We start from the raw sequence: 17,232 nt of genomic DNA on the forward strand, positions 1-17,232 counted from the left end.
ATGCCTTTCCATTTAAGCATCTTCTGTAGTGGAAAACTTCCAGGCCTCTCCATCTCCTTGCATCCCTTAAACTTGCGCCGGTCCCCGATACCCTTACATCTTCCGTCATCACACTAACCATGAGCAGACTGGAAGGCCACATCACAGCACCAAACCAAATATAATTGTGTTATTCCAACAATGTATAATGCCTGAGATTTTTTTATGCTAGGATATTTTTTTTAGAGACCAATGCTATAAACGCATCGGGTCAGGTGCTAGGAAGAGGATGGGTCCATTATGATGTGGCAGGGGTAAACCAGCTCTGCTGTCGGGCCCTGATGCGGATGTCGCTTCACTGCACTGCACAATTGGCCCTCGCGAGGTGTGGTGCGGTGACCAGCGGGCCCTTCTTCCCTTAGGGGCTACTATACGAGTAAATGTGTGTTTGTGTGTGTGTGTGTGTGTGTGTGTGTGTGTGTGTGTGTGTGTGTGTGTGTGTGTGTGAGTAATTAAGTGTGTCGTTCTGTCTCAGCTACTCCCCCCATCGAGAGAGAAAAAGCCTAGGTATATAAATATAGATCTTTCGTAATGCTGTATAGTTGTGACGTTACTTACTTTCCAAATAGTAAGCCACTGCTCCTATGAACAATTAAGCAGCAATTTAAATGCCGTGATATTTAGATTATTATCGAACAATAAAGCATGTATGCTTACCCCGTTTTAAATAAAACACGCATATATTATGTATTTTAAAGATCTGGCGAAATTCATTTATTCAAGGAAATGCTTCGGTCCTGCTATCTGACAGATCACCGCATCCTTGCCCTGAGTGTTTGAAGCTGCGATAAACCTCGCAGCCAGTTATGAGATTGCTGTATTCGGAAAGCTAAAAAATAAATAAATAAAAAATACAAAATAAAGATAAAAAGGTAAAGAAAAATAAGTACAAGCTTATGGTGACGGTACACAAACTGTAAACTATCTGAATCATAAAGGATTCTGGACAAGAAAATGTACAGGGCCCGTACTTACAAAACACTAAGACTACATCATAAGGCGAAAGTCTGTCCTAAATTCACAGGAGCGAATCATAACTCCTTATGTTCGACCTAAGCTGAGTCATAGCTAAAGATGCCTCCCGTGTTTCGTAGCCTATAGCGCTTTAGGACGCGGCTAATGACTCGGTCACAACGTTAGCCATGGCCGCCGTTGTTGAGATTTTCCCACCTGACATAAAGTCAGAGTGGGAGCGGGCCTATGGCGTGAGGCCCGCCAGGGAAAACCGCAGGTGGAAAGCAGGGGACTAGCCTTAGCTAGTCTGGAAATTATATTTCAATATAGCTCGGACGACGTAGTCAAGGATGGCTACGTCGTCGGCGTGAGTCTGACTCGTGGCAAGCCATGGCCGCCGCACCACAACAACAAATTAACCACTGTCAACCAAGACCTTCTCTTTACAGGAAAGATGTGGCTTAATGAGTTAAGTCATGCAGAACTGGTAAAGAGATACCGCTTGGACATAGTCCAGTGCCGATTCAAAAGCAATACTGGGCGAATACCGTCTGGTCTGATCTGTGCAGGCATAATTTTTGTGACAGATTTCGTGCGGGAGACCCTAACAAGGCCAAAGGCAAGAAACAAGGCTCTCACGCCAGAAAAATGCAGCTTTGTAGTAGTGACGACCACTTGTTCGTTTGTCCGTCGTGCAGTTGGAGTTCTCCATGCTGCTGGTGGCGGTAATTGTTGTTTGTTTACAGGATGGTGCGATGACGTCCCATGTCCTCGTCCACAGTAAAACAGACTGGTAAATAAATAATTCATAAAACTTGATATTAATCAGTTGACTTGTCGCCGAAAACATTAAAGAAAAGTATCGGAGTTTTATTAGATTCTTTTTAAGTCTTTTTTTTTTTTTTTTTTTTTGTATTTTAAATTTTAAAAACTCGCAAGTGCTACCCCTTTCTCAGCAGCTTATGATCCTGACTTAACAAAGTCGACTTTGTTATGGTGAATTGCTCCTTAAGTGTCACATTTAAGACTTTCACCTAACTATGACGTAGGTTTTATAAGTATGGCCCCAGATTCCTTAAATCAATCAAACCTTTCAGTTCGATTATGTATCCTTCGTTTTATGAACGGCTTTATTAGACTCAGGGGAGACTTTCCGATTGAGAAAGATTACGTTTAGTCCAAATGCAACCATTTAATTATTAGGGATCCTTCCTCATTTGACTAAGAAAATCTTCTCGTAGGAAGAAGAAAACAAGGAAATACTTCACTGGATTTAAAGGATTCTTAACAGAAAATGTATCAGGGCCTAAAGGAACAGTAACTCAACATACAAGAAGTGATGGTAGAGTACTTGTAGAATCTGCAGAAAGTGTTAACCCTAAGTTTACGATACCTTGTATCACCAGGAAATAGGTAGAGGCCTGGGAAGGACCAGGAAGGATACAAAATGTCATAGAATTTTAATTTTCAGTGACGGTACACAGATCACCGGATGTTATTAAACTGGATGTCACATATATCTGTTCTTCCTATCTCCAGTCAGTGTTGTCAAACTTGAGAAGAATTTCTTGTAGTAAAAGGGTTTATGAGGGCTCCATCTAACACTTAATCTGAAACTTCTGTTCTAAGCTGAATATAATAATGTCCCCTCACCCGGTCAGTCCCCTCCTACCTAATTTAACCAGCGGCATGGAAAGGGGCAGGAGGGGCGCAGAGGGTATCGAAGACAATGCAACATTTCTTAAGGCCGCGGGTGTGCATATACATTTTGATGTCTGTTACTTCACTGATGCTATGGACAGACGATTTTATTCAGCAGAAACTGGTATTAGTTGTGGTGGTAGGGGTGATGATAACTGCGATGGTGTTGTTGATGGCGGTGGTAGCTAAGATGGTGGTGGTAGGTGTGATGGTCGTGGTGGTTGTTATTGTGGTCATGGTGACGGTACCTATAATGACGGTGAATGTGGTGGTAGCTGTAATGATGGTGGTGGTGGTGATGGTAGCTCTGGTGATGGTGGTAGCTGTGATGATGATGGTTGTGGTAGCTGTCATGATGATGATGGTTGTGGTAGCTGTCATGATGATGCTGATGGTGGTAGCTGTGGTGATAATGTTGGTGGAAGCTGTCATGGTGGTGGTTGTTGTTGTGGTTGTGGTCGTGGCTGCAGTGATAACTGTTTAGAAACAGCCCTCATTTGAACAAGTACTTTTGCTTCAAAACAAACCTCGAATTTGGACTAGTGATGAGCAGCCCGATTGGGCCGTGAGGCTCTTGTGAAAGCTCTTTCTAATCCCCCGAATTCGAACATCGACTCCTAAGATGATATATTAATCGTCTTGTGGTACTCAGAATAATATTACAGAGCTATGCAAGTTCACATTTGAATAAGTAGACTGTTGTCAAGCGAATAAGCTTGATCATGTTATATTTGCTCTTGAACAATGACAGTAGGTTTACTATTGTCTTAAAAATTTATAAGAAAATGGTTTTAGTGCTCTCTTTAGTGTGTTTTGTCCTTTTTTCTGCAAAATGATGGCAAATTTTGAAGAAAGACTCCCACGAAACACCTGCAACGGATGTGTGTTGTTCCATTGTAGCTTTAATGGTTTAAGCTTTGATGCTTAGTTATATAATTTTTTTTCAATATGATGGCATGTATGGGAAATATCTCTGCTAAAAATACATTTCCACATATGTGCGTCGGTCAGTTGTAGCTTTATGAGTTTATGGGATAACAAGTTGTGTTGAGCTCTACCAAACTACTGCATACCTCTCAGATACCTGCTCCATTAACTTATTCAGGCTGTTGGGAAACAACAACCCATGTTTATCTTCAGGGTCTTGATGGTGTTGGACAGTGATAACAACACACATTTCAAGTTCTTATGCGTGGTCTCGTTTCTCCCGTGGGTTGTGGTGTCTACTGTAGGTTAAGTTTCTTGCTATGCATACTTTCGTTCTTAGTCTGAGAACCCATGTATAAATACAGAGCAGTGAATCAATATGCAAGCTAAAGTTAATGGTTACATAAAACAACATTTCAGCATAATAATTCTTACCGAACAAAACGTTATGGATATTCTTGGGACCGAAAAGAAATAATTCTTCCCTTGTACTTACTTTCCGGATATATAAATATGAATGTAAAAATAAATAAATATTAATGTATGTGGCCTTTGGTTTCTTCTTCCTAGCATTAAAAAATACAAACATACATGTACTAGGTGATTTGCTGATCTGACGCACGAGAGTAACATAATTTTTAAATTAATGTACCGATTTAAGTGAAAATTATTATTATTATTATTTTTTAATCCGTTACATTTCGTCATCAGTTAAAGTAAGATTTGAAAGTTCATTTCTTCAGTATTGAAAATAATTGAACTCGTTGTTCAAAAGTCGCAACTTTTCTGTGCAATTCATTCTATTTGATGAATGCATTTTTCCTGTTTTCTTTTTTTCCTATGTAATGGAGATGAGGTAACAGAGGAGTATGTGTGAAGTGATGCGTATGGATCGAGTGTGAAATGACGAAGTGCGAAGGAGAGCTGGAGTTGTTCGGGAGATGGTTGATCGAGTTGAGCAGAGGGTGTTGCAATGGTTTGAGCATATGAAGAGAATGGATCATGAGCGATTGGTGAAAAAGATAACTAGATCTGATGTGAGAGGTGTGGGACTTAGAGGAAGACCACGAATAGGATGGATGGACAGTGTGAAGAGACCGCTGGATGCGCGAGGGATATCTGTTGAGCAAGGAAGAGTGGCTGTGCGTGACAGAAATGAATGGAGAGAAATTGTGAATGCGTAAATGATGACGCAGCCCTGAGGGGATATTTTCCCGCATTTTGTCTGACCAGCTGATCAGGTCAGGTGCGGGGTAAGGGGATGGGTCTATTATGATGTGGCAGGGGTAAACCAGCCCTGCTGTCGGGCCCTGCTACGGATGTCACAGATTGCACTGCGCAGTTGACCCTCGTGCGGTATGGTGCGGTGAGGCTCTGTCCCTTCTCCCCTTTGGGGTTAAAATGCGAATGAATGTGTCTGAGTGGATGAGTAAATTGGGAGTGTGTCGTCCTGTCTCGGCTATCTCCCTTTCCTTGGGGGAAGCAGCCTAGTTATATAGATAGACCGATAGATAATCAGGTGTTCTATGGTTGATAATAAATAAATTTTTCCTTAAGTTGCCCCAGGTCGAAGGAAAAATTTTAATTCCAATCAGCATTAAAAATACGGGTCCAATAATGGAGCTCGCCATGGTCACTGGATCAGTGCAGTTGACCACATGTCAGCACAGCACTTCTGTAGACCAACATTTCTCTTATGGAAAGGGGATTTAGAACTAAATACAGTATTTGCCTGTTATCAACTGAAATGTGTGGCAAGCGAGCTTCAGTGATGTCGGGTATTATTTCCGAAATTCTGGGGACCCAATGTAGTGAATCATCCTGTATACATATGTGCATATATGTGTAGCCTATATATGTATGTATGTACTTTATGTATGTATGTACGTACACATGTACTGTATATATATATATATATATATATATAAAGAGAGAGAGAGAGAGAGAGATAGGGTAATTCCAGGAAACATGGACCACCTATTTTTCAAATAGCTTTATATCTGTTATTTGCACCGATAGATATGAAATATTAGCACTGGAGTATCTAAGGAATATTAGCTATCGATAGATATTATTCTTAGTGATAAGCAAGCAATCTCAAATTTAAAAAATAATATTACAAATTTTCACGAGTGGTCCATCTATCCCATACCACCATGGGTGAGATGGACCATGTGATATGTGAGAGTTCAATATAGAGATGGATTCCTTTGCAGAGGTTGTTGGTTTTCAATCTCCTCTTCAAAGTTGTTTTCGGTATGTTAAAGTGTGACGCTGCTGCATTAACCCGCCGCATGCCAGCTATTATTGGCTCTAAGGGTCGGCTCCGTGTCAGCCATTTTTCGACCTTTTCTTTTTATTGGCTAAAATGATAGATTTTGATGTGAAAACAGCAAATTTCACCATTAAAATGCTCGCTGAAGCTCAGAAATGGGTTTTATTAAGTCCTGCATACTTGTATACAGGTATAGCCGCTCTCTCACGCTCACCACATAGGTGAGAGAAAGCTGTTTTCTATGTAAACAATACTCAGGTATTTATGCTGGGAAAGTATAGCAATGTTCAGTACACTTTTCTTGTTAATTATTACCTCAACCTGCATCACAATTTGCATGTCTTTCTCACTGTGAACGCATTATCTTACACTTACTTGAAGACAGGTACAATCTGACTTCATTATGTACAGTCCTGGCACTTACAAGAAGGTATTTACAACTTGACTTCACTATATAGTCCTAACACTTACAAGAAAATATTTACAATTTATGTGTATGTGAAAATATTTTCAAAATGCCTTCACTATGTACAGCACTGGGTGAGCCACACAGGCAGAGTGAGGCAGAGTGAGCGTGAGGGGGGAAGCGAGTGAGTGTATGGCCTTGACAGCTTGAGGGATGCTAGAGGAACAGTTACCTTACATATCTGCCAATATTTACCCGTGAATCTTGAAAAATGCAGTCACAGTGAATTTTTTTATTTTAAACTGTTTTAAAAAGGCACTGGCACTAGCCGCAGAATTATGTCAGACCATTTTCAAACGGCACTGGCATGCGGCGGGTTAACTCCCATCAGTTTCCTGTTGACTGCATCAGCTGCTTGGACCAGATCTTCCTCTCTCCATTCACCCCTAGAACCCGCTAGCTTTCTTGTATATTTTGTCGGCATTTTACTAGAAGGAGGCAGAAACACGACGATCTCATTTCTGATTTAAAATAACAACATTTCTACAGTAATCTCTATTTTACATAGTCCATCTCTTCCGACTGAAGCTGGTCCATCTCTCCCGATTGTCAGGGAGAGATGGACCAGTCTGGCAACATGGCTTCATTGGTAACGGTGCAGCTGGAACATTTTACAATGATTGATTGACATGCTTATCACTTAATATAAGACGCTCACTCAGAATTATCATCAAGCATAGGGAACACTAGCATTCAACTTAACCAATGAAATTATTTTTGACTACCAGGATAATATATATATACCATATATCAACTGAAATTCTCACGCAAAAACAACGAAAACTGTACACGCTGACAACCGCGTGGATGACTAACAAATGATACTGATTATGACTCAGTCTATCGCTCAATTTCAAAACTAAGTAACTGGTCCATCTCTCCCTCTGGTCCATCTCTCCTAGAATCACCCTACACACACACACACACACACACACACACACACACACGCAAACACACACACACACACACACACACACACACACACACACACACACACACACACACGCAAACACACACACACACACACACACATTATATATATATATATATATATATATATATATATATATATATATATATATATATATATATATATATACATATATATATATAATTGGACACAGGGGGTGCTGTGGTTGAATCACTGTCACATACTACAGTAGTATGTTTGCACCCAATCGGCTTAAGGCGGGCCGATTACACTTGGTTCACAGAATACACACATATCCAAAGCAACTACAACACTACAATCACACTCACAAGCACTTCTAACCCGACATACAGTCTCTACCAGACAGCGTAAGCCACTGGGTAGATACATTGGCTGTATCGTCCCTGCTTCGGTAGGGATAGGCCGGTCCTGCAGTGAACCTCAACGGCTGATGATGATGCTGATGATGATGATATATATATATATATATATATATATATATATATATATATATATATATATTGCCAAACGCCTCAATCCCGTTTGGGGTGGCCACGAAGAAATCGCCTCCAAGTCGCCCTGTCCCCAGCCATTTCACTGCCCTGCTCCCAACTCACACCCCCCTCGCTCATATACCTCTCCACCACATCTCTCCATCTCATCCACGGCCTCCCCCTCCCTCTTCCCCCTCCACCTCACTCACATACACTCTCTTCTGTCAGCCTTTCACCCTCCATCCTCTCCACATGACCAAACCACCTCAGTGTGTTCCTCATAACGCTTCCTATCACATCCACATCCACACCACAACGCTCCTTTATATCCTCATTCGTCAGCCTGTCTCTCAATGTGACTCCACAGGCTCCTCTTAAATAACTAATTTCCACTGCTCTCACTCTTGACTTGTGTAATTCCAACAACGTCCAAGCTTCAGTTCCATACGTTAGAGTTGGTATCACAATACTGTTAAACGTACTCACATTTTCCAATTCCTCACCATCCAACCTCGCTGTACATTCACTGACTTCACCTCTCTCAAAGACCATCACTTTACCCTTCCCTACATTCACCTTAAGATTCCGTTTCTTACACACTCTCCCAACTCATCCACGAAGCCTTGCAGCTCCCCTTCGTCTTCACTCAACAACACAGTATCATCTGCAAACAACAGTACAGGGAGTTTCCAAACACTATCCTCTCTCACCAGGGCCACTCCAACATCCACTACCCTACCTTGTACCTCTTTTATTACTCCATCCATGTACAGATTGAACAACCATGGAGACATGACACATCCCTGTTTCAACCCAACTTTCAAAGAGAAAAATTCACTTAGTTCACCATCCACACGCACTACAGCCTTCGCACCATCATTTATACTCTTCACAGCATTCAACAACTTCCCATCTACTCCATATATTCTTAATACTTTCCACAATCCTTGTCTATCCACCCTGTCATATGCTTTCTCCAAATCCATGAAAGCCGGATACAGCTTCTTTCCCTTCTCTAGAAACTTTTCCACTAAAGATCTAAGAATGAATATCTGATCTACACAACCTCTTCCCCTCCTAAAGCCTCCCTGTTCTTCTCCAACTAATTTCTCTGTTCTTTGTCTAATTCTGTCAATAAGTATCCTACCATACACTTTTCCTATTATACTAAGAAGACAAATGCCCCTATGATTACCACACACTTCTTTTTCCCCTTTTCCTTTGTACAAGGGAAAAATTATACCTGACTTCCAATCCTCCGGGACTCTACCTTCCTCCCAGGCCAATCTGCACATCTTCCACATCCATTTTACTATTATCTCTCCCCCATGCTTCAGCATTTCACCACACACTCCATCAATTCCTGGAGCTTTCCCCGATTTAACTTTCTTCATTGCTTCCAGAACTTCTATCCTACTGATTTCTTCCTGTCTTCTCATCTCCCTCCTCCCAGCCATTCCCCAGTCACTTATACTCGCATTACTTCCATCCTGTATGTTCAACAATTCCTTAAAGTGTTCTCTTCATCTGCTCACTTTTTCTCCTTTCTCCACTAGTAATGTACCATTTTTATTGTTCACTCCCCTGCTAACTTCACTTCCACCCTGTCTTACTCTTTTCACCTCTTTCCAGAACATTTTCTTACAGTCCCTCCACTTTACACTCAAATTCGTTCCAAATTCCTCATTCACTCTCTTCTTACTCTCTCTTACTAATCTTTTCACCTCTCTCTTTCTTTCCACAAATAACTCTCTCTTCCGCCTCTCAACTTCTTCCACGCCCCTAGTTCTCATCCATTCATTGTATGCTTTCTTATTTTGTGCCACAGCCTGTCTCACCTCTTCAGTCCACCACGTTGTTCCTTGCATCCCCCTCCGTCTTCTCTTCCTTCCACACACCACATCACATGCTCGACATATTTCTTCTGTAAATATCTTACACACACCTTCCACGTCTCCCATCTGCTCCAATTCATATTTACCCAATCGTTCCTCCACTTATCTCTTATACGCTGCCTTTTTCTCATCCTCTTGTAACCTTTCCACTCTCCTTGCAACTACTCCTTCCTCTCGTCTTTCCATTCTTCTATTCCTCCATCTTATTTGAATCCTAATTCTGGCCACCACCAAGTAGTGGTCAGAAAGTCCACTCCCCCAACCTCTATAAGCTCTTGCATCCATTACACATCTTCGCATGCTTTCATCCACACACACATAATCAGTCATTGCCTTCCTTCCATTCAGTTCACCACCCACCCTTCTCATCACTCGCCATGTATACCTGTGGATCATTTTACGCCTGAAGAGGGTATTGGCTATCACCAACCCCCTCCCAGCACAAATGTCCACTAACGCACTCCCATTCTCATCTATCTCAGCAGGCACACCCCACTCATCAACTATTCCATCCACCTTCACATTCCCAATTTTACCATTCATATCACCGATCAAAAACACTCTCTCATTCTTTCCAAATTTTTCCATGCACATTTCTACATTTGTCCAGAACTCTTGTCTCACGCTTCTAGCACGATCTTGCGTTGGCGCATAAACACACACAATCGCCTACATTTGTATTCCAACTTTTAACTTTACCCACACAATCCCTGACCCAACTGATCCATACTGTCTTATGCTCTTCTTCCATCTTTTACTCACAACTATACATACTCCTTCCTTTGCCCTCTCATTCTCACCTACTCCTGCACATATACCCCATCCATACTCCCATTCTCTCACACTTTCTCCTCGCCATTTTGTTTCAGTTATTCCACATACATCCACTATCGCACCCTCAAGCACCTGGACAATCTCTCTCTTTCACCTCATCATTCGCTCCTCTTACATTCCATGTACCCATTACCAAGTCCTTTGTCCGGTCCTGGGTCGTCATCGTTTGTTCAGTCCTTGTCTGAGGCTTCTTGTTTGTTTTTTTTAGTTGTTTTCCGGGGAGGGGCACTAACCCTCCGCCAACCGTTTTAGTCGCCTTTTACGACAAGCAGGGATACTGGGGGAGTATTCTTGAAAAAAAAACCCTACCCCCAGGGGTATATATATATATATATACAGGGTGTAACGCGACGTATGACAAAAACTTACACCAGTGATCTCTCATGCAATTTTGAGTATATTTTGCTCTATAACATATACTCTCTGTGACCCCAGTTCAATACCCAGCATTCGGCTGTTTATGTGTAAAAGTTTAGTGGCTGCATAGGTGCCATTGTGTGAGAGCTTCGCAGGGCGACGGGAGACGAGTATTATTAGCTTATATTGTAATATACATAAAAAATCCCATATCCTATCATCCTATCAGTACAAACGAGTTTTAAGAAGAAACTTGACGAAGTCTATTGATTCTTTAAAATCGTCATGCATTCCTGCAATTCTTTTGCACAAATCGACTGTAAATTAATGATTACATTCAAAAATTGTAGCTTAGAGAGTATGGAGGGAGGAGAGGGGCTGTTGTGTTGGTGCCAGTTATGTAATGTATAGTTTGTTGGATATTGCTACGAGCATTATCATAACACCTACAGCCCATTCAATGGAAAGATATTACTGTAATGAGTGACTATCATTCCTTTAAGTCAGAAGTAATATTATTATTCATTACTATTTTTCTGCTGCAAGTAGACGTGGCACCATTGCTTTCATATGATGATGTAAGAACAGTGACACAGGATATCCAATGTAACGACATTGCAGCTAGACCTACTTTTTGACTCTACCTAGCGGCACTATTTAACATCTGACATGATATCTAGTTATATTCTGGATATTTTTGCCATTTTTAGGTGATATTCTAGAGAATTAATCATATTTTCCAGCGATGTTTTGCAGTGTTTACTATCTAGCGATATTCTAGCAAGTTTTCAGGACTAAACTAGCGAGACCGATTATAAGGACTTGACAACCCTGCGTCAACTGTCATCTTTTGAACGGGAAAATTTGCAGGCGAGGGCCGAGGCACAATCTTCAGATACTGTTCTCCGCGTTCAGGTGTTCACTGGGTTCAGCTTGATCATGAAACAGCATGCCACGTAGGTAAAGCAATGAAGAATATGCAGATATCGTCTATTTTTACGGATTCTGCGATGGTAATGCCAGTGCTGCAGAGAGGAATACAGGTGGAGATACCCAATCGCGCCACGTTTGCTTGCAGCGGAATCAATCATTTCCTGTGGCACCCTCGGGGATGCAAAGGGCCTCGATGAACTCACACCACCACATCCTATCTTGTGCTAACTCCTCAAGATCTCCCCAACACTCATCTCCAGCTTCCCGTCTCATTGTCCTCACCCACGTCTCTTTTGGTCTTCCTCTACCTCTCCTACCAAGTGCCACCCACCCTGGTGTACCTCGTACTATTCCCTGTCTCCTATACACATGTCCTAGCCACTTCCATCGTGAGAATCTAACATATTCATCGATCGGCTGCACTCCCGTTATTTCTCTAATTCTACTATTTGGTATCCTTTCCCACCACTTAACTCCTAATATTCTTCTAAGTGCTTTTTTTTTCAAACACCAAGAATTTATTTTCCATAGTCACTGTGCTGTACCAAGACTCGTGTCCATAAATTAAGATACTCCTAACCATTACCTTATAAAGTTTGATTTTTGTATGCACAGAGAAATTGTTATTATTCCAAATATTTTTAAGCATTCCCATTGCCTGATTAGCCTTCTTTAACCTTTCCTCAGATTCAAAGTTCAAAGAACCATCCTTGGCTAAATAAGTACCTCCAAATATTTAAACCTATCAACTTGCTTTACAACCATACCTCCAATTACACATTCCTGCGCATTTTCCGTATTCATATTAATTATTTCAGTTTTTCCACAATTAATAACCAAACCCACCTTGGCGACCTTTCACTCACTCAAACAGTCCAACACTCTCTGCATCTCTTCTGGCCCATCACAAATCAAAACTATATCATCTGCATAATCTAAATCCAAAAGTTTTCCTGTTCTCTCCCCAAAGTATACCTGCACCGGTTTCTGTTCCAACTTTAGCCGCTTTCATAATGTAATCAATGACCAATATAAATAATAAAGGCGATAGAACACCACTTTGAATTACTCCGGACTTGGACTTCAAACGAATCACTCAGACAACCATCAACCATCACTTTACAAAATGTGTCCTCATGCATGTTCCTAATGACCCTCTCCAACTCCTCTGGTATTCCATAATGTCTCATGATCTTCCCCATAGTCTCTCTCGAAACACTATCAAATGCCTTTTCAAAATCAACAAAACAAAGACTTAACGGTACTCTCATTTCATTAACTTGCTGCATCAAATGACTAACTATAAAGATCTGATCATTGCAACAACGTCCCTATCTAAAAACCACCCTGTTCATCCCTCAGAATACCCCTCAACCACCGGCTCCAACCTATTTAACAAACACTCTACTGAAAACTTTCAAAGCTATCGGTGACAAAAGAGATTCCCCTCCAATTACCACATTCACTCAGGGTCTCCCCCTTCTTCGGAAGTTTAACAATTACACCATTCTCTTCCAAACTGACGGTAGTAACCCCGTCACCCATATCTTATTGAATAGCTTGGTCAAGATCATTATTAATCTATCCCCCTCCACTTTAAACATTTCCGGAAATAAACCATCCTCCCCTTGGTGCCTTATTATTCTTTAACTGTTTTACTGCTTTCTCCACTTCTGCAAGCCTCAACTCTCCTGTTTCTATATTTAAATCTTCCTGAGCAGACGGTATATCCTCTTCTGGTGGTATTGGTCTATTAAGAACTGTCTCAAAATGCTCTTTCTCATCTGTTTTTAATATCTCCATCTTTGGTCAATAAATTTCCTTCCCTGTCTCTTACTGGTATTTCCTTGCGTTTACCTGCATTACCACTCAGTTCTCCTCTAATCGATTCATATGCTATTCTTTGACTCTGTCCATCATTTTTGTTTATTAAGATTTCAGTCTCTGCAACCTTTTCATCCACATCTTTCTTTTATCTCTCCTAGCTAACCTTCTTACTTCTGAATTCAAACTCCAGTACGCAGCTCTTGCTAATTCAATCTCTCATTCATCAACGCATTGCATCTCACTCCTCAATTTAGCCTCACCTCTCTTTTTTATCATATCCCACGTTTCCTCCGATATCTATTTCTTTCTCCTGAATCTATAGTCTCCTTCCAATCGTACATTCAGCAGTCTCATGCAAAACTTTGTTCCACATCCTCCCACACTCTCATCTACACTTCTCTCCTCCTCTTCCAACGTTTCCAACACCAAAAACCTATTTCTGCATTCTAATCTGAATTCCTCCTTTTCTTCTCCTTCCCTTCTAAGCTTAACAATATCGTACTCCTACCAACACCAGATTTTTGCAGCGGAAAAATTGTTATAAATAATATTCTTTCTGACTTAAAAGTAAAGCTAATCTCCCTTTACGATAACGTTTTTCCATTGAATGAGCTGTGGAATTGTTATGATAATGCTCCGTAGCAATATCCAACAAACTAAACATTACATAACTGGCAACAACACACCAGCCCCCTCTCCTCCCTCCCTACTCTCTCGTAAGCCATAAAATTTGAATTTAATCCTTTAATTTACAGTCGATTTGTGCAAAAGAATTGCAGGAATGCATGACGATGTTAAAAAATCAATAGACTTCGTCAAGTTTCTTCTTAAAACTCGTTTGTACTGATAGGATATGGGATTTTTTTATGTACAGTACATTACAGTATAAGCTAATAATACCGTCTCCCGTCACCCTGCGAAGCTCTCACACAAAGGCACCTATGCAGCCACTAAACTTTTACACCTAACAGCCGAATGCTGGGTACTGAACTGGGGTCACAGAGAGTATATGTTATAGAACAAAATATACTCAAAATTGCATGATAGATCACTGGTGTATGTTTTTGTCATACGTCGCGTTACACCCTGTATACACACACACACACACACACACACACACACATATATATATATATATATATATATATATATATATATATATATATATATATATATATATATATAAGTAAAGACAGAAAAACGAAGTAGAACGAGCAGAATTAAATAAGCTTTATCAACAAAAGACAAAGAGATGAAACAAAAAAAAGAGAAACAATGGATCACATCAAAGAAACCATCAAATATGGAAAAAGTCCGAAACAGGTCCGAAGTAAAAGGGCACTTGGAAAGCAACAAATGACATCACTGAAATAAAAAAGCGGTGAAATCATGAAATGCAAGAGATAAGATGGTGAAGAGAGTTGAAGAATTTTACAAAAACTGTAAAAGCATCAAAGACGAAGTAGTACCAATAGCTAACTTTACAGTTGACTCAAGTGAAATACCTGAAGTAACACCAGACGAAGTAAATATTTGTTTTAAAAATATGAAGAGGGAAGGCTCCGGGAGAAGATGGAATAGTAACAGATTTACTATTGGATGCCGGAGTGGAAGTACAAAATAGGCTTGCTCACTTATTTACCTACTGTATCAAACAGAAGAAAATTCCCAAAACATGGTGTAATGCAATAGTTATTTTACTCTACAAAAAAGGTGACTCAAAAGTTCTTAGTAACTATCGACCCATTAGCTTATTATCAGTCATTTAAGGCAAACTCTTTCACTAAAAAGTCCTTACGAACAGAATAACAAAAAATTTGGAGGAAAACCAACCTCGTGAACAGGCAGGATTCCGAAGCGGGTATTCGACCATTGATCATCTATATACAATGAACCAGCTAATTGAGAAAAACTATAGAATATAATAAACCACTGTGCTTAGGTTCTGTTGATTACGAGGAAGGCTTTCGACTCAGTGGAGCACATAGCAATTATAAATTCATTGCGAGAACAAGGAGTGAATGAGAACATTGTAAAACTGCTCGAAAACATATATAAAAGAAGAGGAACTGGTGTACAGTTAAATTACATAAGGACTCAGAAAAAATTAAGATTGAGAAGGAAGTGCGCCAGGGATATACAATATCACCGAAATTATTTACAGCATGCCTAGAAAGTATTTTGAGAAAGCTTGACTGGGAAAACAAAGGAGTGAACATCGATGGAGAAAAGCTAAACCATTTAAGATTTGCAGATGACATTGTCCTAATCTCAGAAACAGCGGAGGCATTGCATGAAATGTTAAATGACCTGAAGTGAGAAAGTCTGAAAGCAGGACTGAAGATGAACCGAAGTAAAACTAAAGTCATGTTTAATCCACAAACACCAAAGAGTCTGTCATCAGAATATGAGACAGCGATGAAATTCTCGAAGAAGTTGAGGAGTACAACTACTTGGGACAAATACTAAAATTAACTTGAAAGAATCATGATAGCTCTAAATAAAAAGACGCATTACACTTGGATGGAAAGCTTTTCAGTATAAACATAGAGACATTATCAAAAGTAGCTTGCCAGTTTGTATGAAACGGAAAGTATATAACGAATGTATAATTCCAGCTATGACGTGTGGTTGTGAGGCTCTAGGAAACTGACAGAATCAATGGAAAATAAATTAATCCATTCTCAGAGAGCAATGGAAAGGTCAGTGTTGGGAATATCTTTAAGAGACAGGAAAAAGTCAACAGATTGAGAGAGCAGACCAAAGTCAAAGATATTAGAGAAGACATAAAAGAACAGAAATGGAGGTGGGCAGGCCATATAACAAGAATAAGAGATAACTGATGGAGCAAAGAGGCTGACTGTCTGGACACCAAGAGAATGTAAGCGTTGCACGAAAAAGGCCAGACAGGAGATGGAGAGATGAGATAGAGAAATTTGCAGGGAAAACGTGGCAGAGATTGGCTCAGTCAAGGAATTCGTGGAAAAGGTTGGGGGAGGCCTTTGTTCAGCAGTGGACTAGTTATGGCTGATGATGATATATATGTGTATATATATATATATATATATATATATATATATATATATATATATATATATATATATATATATATATATATATATATTAATAAATATATATTATATATAATATATATATATATATATATATATATATATATATATATATATATATATATATTTATTTATTTATTTATATAATATATATATATATATATATATATATATATATATTAATTTATATATATATATATATATTATATATATAATATATATATATATATATATATATATATATATATATATATATATATATATATATATATATATATATATATATATATGAATACAGGAGCAAAGTAGGGGACCAGTTAGAATCAGTGAACTGGCATGAAATGGTCCTGAACAGCCTGTGGAATGCATATATGGATGGTTTAGTCATGAATGCTACAGAGGTGTGTGGCGTGGCTCGAGTAACAACAAAGAAGAATTACGGCATGGTGAGATGAAGAGGTTAAAAGAGAACAGTGGAGGAAAGAGGATGAAGTGGCTAGAGTGGTTACAGGGCAGTGGTTCAATGGA

This window comes from Coenobita brevimanus, chromosome 102, assembly GCF_032717465.1.
Source record: "Coenobita brevimanus isolate Jiangsu-jjx chromosome 102, ASM3271746v2, whole genome shotgun sequence".
Taxonomy (NCBI): Eukaryota; Metazoa; Arthropoda; class Malacostraca; order Decapoda; family Coenobitidae; genus Coenobita; species Coenobita brevimanus.